Consider the following 6,008-nt stretch of genomic DNA (forward strand, 5'->3'; position numbering starts at 1 on the left):
TTTTTTAATAATGATACAGTGTTGTTTTAAAATACAAATGGTGCTGTTTCCTTGCTGATGTTGTATGTATTCTGAATGTGTAAGAGCGTTATATGTCTTGTGCCGCTCTAGCAGCAATTGTTGTTGTGTTTGTTCCTCAGGTTTTTGAAGACGCTTTACTAGTTTTATGAAGATAAGGCAGATTTGCAGCTAGGTTAATATTGGACAAGTGTGCGGCATTATTGAAAACATGATAATTCGTATGTCGCTCCAGCAGCACAATTTCTATCACCATTCTTCAGTTTTTCGAAGAATTTTCGGTAGTTTTCTGAAGACTAAAATACGAATCTATTTTTGTTTACAGATTCAGTATTCAGCGTTCAAATATGCATTAAGAAAAGTGTGTCTGTTCTTTCAAAAATAAATATTTTCGTTTACTTGAATGTGAATTAATGCTATTGACGTACGCTGAGCACCTGAATTCAATAACTTCAGAAGACTGTAGCTAAAGAATAATAGTTTTTCAGACCTAAGTCCCATTAACTTTTTTAATCTACGCAATGAGGACTATCATGGACCGAACTTTCGTTTTATGTGACCGAGGCCTGTTTTTCATAAGGATAGTTCCTGGGCCCTGAATGTTGTGTAAGAACTAATTACTTTCGACTATTTATTATAATGATTCTTTTCTGTTATTCTCATAACTTCATTAAATGATTTTTAGGATCATATTCCTATTATCTAAGATCAAAATACCGAGTCAAAAGAAATATCAACATCATATAATGTCATTACCACTTCGATCAATGAAATGTAAATTATATGAAATGCAATTTCAGTGAGTAATACCTGATTAATGTTAGCTTGTCTTCTCAGATTCAAACAACGGCAGCAATGGAAATATGATGTGATTTATAAGAATTATTGTTTTAATTTAAGTGTAGTATTTATTTATTTACTTACTTTAGATAAATATCAAAACGTTTATTACTCACGTATTTTTAAACTCGTAATGCAAGAGTAATAGTAAAAAATAATTTTAGAAAAGAACGCTGGAGGTACAAACTGGAGGCTGTGTAAAAAGAACCAAAACTTAAATGTTGTACATACGTTTTTACAAAGAAACAATATATTATAATAAATAACAACCATTTATCGTACATTAGGTTAATTAAAACCATATCTCTCTCCGAATTTAAAGCAACGTTACCGGGTCCAGAAAAAAGTTAAAGTATATAATAATAGTCTCCTGTTTTATATCGCTTCGCGGCTTTGGGAGTATAGCAGGGTAGTCTGCTATATCTAGGGCCTACGGTTTACAAGGAAAGTAACATGGCCAGTGCTACGCTTCAACCGCCTATTATTACCCCTGGTTTTACCCAAGGTACTCATTTTATTCAGGCTGAGTCGACCTGGGGCCTACAGACATTTTTAAAAATGTCTAGTTGTTCTTGCTGTTGCGTTCTGCACATACGATGACCTCAATATAACAATTGGGGTCATCCTGAAGGGGGAGGGAATGATATTCTGTTCAATCTAGAACTCGCTGGTTTCCCCCTTTCGGATTGGGTATGTATATTCAAATAAAGAAAAGAAATCAAAGCCAGTGGACTGTATAAAACTCTATTTTAAAAAGAGGTGAAATTAAACATGAATACACATAACCCAATATACAATTATAACTAAAGAAGGATATATTACTTAAAAGAAGAAGAATATAGTACAAACTTAAATATTAGTTAATATGAAACAACACCAAAAAGATAACCATTTACAAACCAAAACAAAGATGTTGTTGAATAGGTTTTTAGAACACATTAACAACAAAGAAATTTAAGATTTCGATTGCAATGGTTGAGTATGATTAAAAAATAAAGCATAAATTGATATTAAACTTTAACTAGTGAAAAATATGCGCACATATAATAGTATATCTAATCTGTGGTAAAATGAACAAACCTTGTTAATAAAGTTACACAAAATGCAATCAAACATAACATATATGTATTATATGAAACTCAATTCAAAGTATAATCGGTAATGACAAAATACAAAAAAAAAGAATACAGTAACTATTACATAAAACAAAACAAATGCAAAATGTCCAATTGACAACGTTCAACCGCGATCGCGGCACAAATGCGATAAAGTTCCAAACAAATATCAAATAAATATACCAAATGCACGTACTTGATATATGCAGCAACATAGATTAATGGTGTATTGTTCCTTACCCAATGAAAAGATGCACCCCGGCTACCGCAAAAGATGTCTTCACCGACGAACAACAGGAACCACAAAATTCCTAATGCAACTTTTCTGCATCAAACGACTTTCTCGGTCAAAGGACCGATGCCAAGTGTCTTAGGTACCTTTTACCCAAACGCCCATACACATGTGTGTGGTTTGAGAGATAAAACTCGACTCTTTTTGTGTATGGAATGCATCCCCTATGTTATTATTTCGTAAATGGCTGGTCTTGCAAATTAGTTCTTAAAGCCGCTGTGTTTTTCGTACAGGCAAATCTCAGTTTTACTATACGGGGAGAATCGAAACTATCAAAAAGTCTGTTAATATTTTATAAATGATTATACACAGTTGCGAAACTGCAACACTTGCCGGCGGTAGGATTCGAACTCCGGACCACCGGCATGCGAGGCAAGAATTCTACCGCTTGCGCTACGCAGGCCCTAAAGTTAAAGTAACGAGAACTAAAAAAAAAAAATAAGAATTGTGAATCCACTCGCATTAACCTTTTCCATTTTTTTAAACGTTTCAACGTTTGGCATTCCTTTCCCCAGGTAGCTGTAGCTTCCTCCGTGGTTATTGTTAGTTGTTGCCCTGGAAACCATCAGGGTATTCTAACTCTAATGCCACAAATTGGTCGCATTGCTCCTGTAGTGATCCTTTCGCAAGTTAACATGCTCCTTTTCTAACTTGGCTGTACCGTACTGAAGATGACCAATAGTCAGAAATACGTATATACGGCCTTCCATTGATACACCTTTTTTGGTTTTCTGTTTTGCCAGACATGCCATTACATTTTACATAGCTGCAGCTGTTTAAAATGAGTAAAAATTAGTTTGAAATCAGGATGTCTGGAGATGGTAGACTGGAATTGTTGTTTTATTTCAGAAGGACTATGTGAATGTTTGGAATAGTTAAGTAAGCTGAAATCTACTTTTGGTATTTGAACTTTCCAGGGAGGAGACTGACATCTGATTGTGGAAGTGAATCTACAATTTTAATGTAGTAATTTAAGGAGCCAAGGAAGAGTTTAAGTACAGATTTGGAGAGTTTTTCCTTGTTATAAAGGGTTTTCATTTGCACTGAGATAATTAGTAGCACAACACATTAAAAAAATGGCGTTTCTCCTGCTAGGGCTTAAAGGCTGATAATTGGCGTGGTTCTGAAAGCTGCGAAAACTATGCGTACCTAATGCTGTGAATTGGATGATGTCCAATTTGTTTAAATTACTTTTAGTAGCAGTTTCGTAGCATATACATATACATCCCTAATCTAGTTTGCTTCTAATTAAGTAGAGCTTGATATAATTGTAGAGAATAGTATCTGCACCCCATTTGTGATTAGAAAGGACTTTTAGAAGGTTTATTCCCTGTTGACGTAATTTACTTAGTCCAATGATGTGCGATGTCCAGTTCAGATGAAAGTCGAATGTTATTCCCAAAATTTGATTTCGTTATTTGATGTAAGGGCGGTTCCGTTTAGTTTTAAATTTAAGTGATGTAGTGTTTTCCTTTTGTTAAATATTATTACTTTAGTTTTTTGGATTGCAAATCTCAGCTTTTATCTAATGACCTCCCTTATAATCTATTTAATGTATTTTATTATATTGATGCAGCTGATTTTAGGTTTTTTTACTTCTCAGATATATTATAAGATCATTCGAGTAATGATTTACTTTTACTGGAAGCTAAAAATGGAATACGTTGTTTATTGTTATTAAAAACCGCAAGGGGCTTAATACAGATCCTTGAGGGATGCCATTTTCGAATGATTTCGTACTTGATATGACATCGTTTGTTTTACCTTTTATACTTCTGTTTTTACCCTGTCCACGAAGCTTTTGGTGAAGGCTAGGAATTTACCATCTGTCTTCCAGCTTTTTATTGTTTTTAAGATGTAATATGGCCACGTGGTGTCAAATGCTTTTGTGACATCAAAGAAACTTGCTATTAATTTTTGTTTATGTATGAAGACTTCATGTATTTCAGATTCTAATGCTATATTATCTATTGTAGACCGTTCTGATCTGTATCCACCTTGGATGAATCTTAGGAGATTTTTCTTTTTTAAGTACCATTTTAATCTTTTACTTTTTTCCATTTTTTTTACAAATGATACAGGTAAGACATATTGGTCGATACGAGGAAGATTTTTGGTTTATTGTCTTTTTAAAATTTTATATTGTTTCGCGCCAGAGATATGGAAATTTACGTGTCGAATAAATTTTGTTGAAGATCTCTACTAAAGTAACCTTCGCGCTAATAGGTAGTTTTTCGATAAAAATTGTTGGTAGGTCAGCAGGTGAGGAATTTTTGGAGTTATTAATTCTTTCATTCATTCATCAAGTGTTATGGAAATGTTTGGTGGACAAGTGGTTATTTTGAGATTGTTTACGATACACTTCTTTTTTACTGTCTCACTACTAAAACCTGCTATAGTATATTTGAAGAATAAGCTGGAGTAAATTCTCAGAAAAAAAACTAAATTGTTAAGCATATTTTAGTACGTGTGCTTTTCGTACGTCAATATTTTAGCTTATTTTACGTTGGGTTTGACTAGATAGATAGAAATTGTTCCATGTCACATGGACTATCGTAAAATTTAAATACCTACTATTGTTAGAACTGTGTAGGCTAGGGATTATTCAGCTGGTCATAGACGTACTTTAAGGGTATTACATTATTTGTTTCGGTTTGTTAAATATTTAAACCATTTTCAAAGCATATTATATTTATATAAATCTGTTTATTTTAGTAACGTTATTTATGGTTATTTTTGTTGTTATGATAATGACCCATTAAATAACAAGAAATAAAGAAACTCTTAAAATACATAGGTATTTAGTTAATGGTCTTTTGATAGTTTAGATAGAAAAAGTCGATTAGCGAAAGATGGTTTCTGATAATGTGAACGCTATCTTAAATAGTATAAATTTCGATTTTGTTTGGAAAACCAATGATTAATAAAATGGTTAATGGTCTTTAAATAGTCATTCATTAATATCAGAAAATTAGTCGATTATAAGCGAGTGAAGAGATCTGACACAGTTGTTTTTTGCAAGAGTGAATAGTAAGTTTATAGAATATGGAATTAACGTGTGATTATACACCAGTTAAAAAATTAAAGTTGAATCATTTATCACTTAACGAAAAGAGCGTTATCCTTAACGTCTACAATTATTTTAAGCAACACAATCCTTCCAATGCTGTTGATAGTATAGTTGAAATTTCGTCTAAAGTAATGAGATATTCAAAATCAACTGTATATAACATTTTAAAAGAGGAAAAATCAGCTGGTATAACGCCAACCAAACCGAGACCAGGAAGACCAAAATTGTCGAAAGTGAATGTGGATGAATGTTTCAAAAATGCAATTCGTAGAATGGTCCACTCATTTTTTTTGTAACAAATAAATAGAAACTTTAGATAAAGTTTTACAAGTCATTACCGACGATCCCGATTTACCCACAATAAGTAGAGACAAACTTTGGAAAGTTTTACATGAGTTAAACTTTAAGTGTGAAAAAGTGGGCAGACAGTCAATGCTTATCGATTCCGAAGAAATTGTGTGTTGGAGACGAGGCTACTTCAGAAAAATAAAACTAATGAGGACAGAAAATAAAAACATTTATTATTTAGATGAAACGTGGGTTAATGAAAGGCATACTGTAGGGAGATTTTGGAAAGACAAAACTATAAAAACATGTCGACAAGCATTTCTGGAAGGATATTCACCTGGTTTCAAGGAACCAACAGGTAAAGGTCGACGATTAATTGTTACCC

At 32.9% G+C, this 6,008-nt stretch overlaps 1 protein-coding gene across 2 annotated transcripts in view; it reads right to left on the bottom strand.

Moving 5' to 3' along the window:
* The window catches only part of IP3K1 (inositol-trisphosphate 3-kinase-like protein), a 404,655-nt gene that overhangs the window by 324,015 nt on the left and 74,632 nt on the right, over positions 1–6,008 (bottom strand). The window lies entirely within an intron of this gene.

Source organism: Diabrotica undecimpunctata, chromosome 7, assembly GCF_040954645.1.
Source record: "Diabrotica undecimpunctata isolate CICGRU chromosome 7, icDiaUnde3, whole genome shotgun sequence".
Lineage (NCBI taxonomy): Eukaryota > Metazoa > Arthropoda > Insecta > Coleoptera > Chrysomelidae > Diabrotica > Diabrotica undecimpunctata.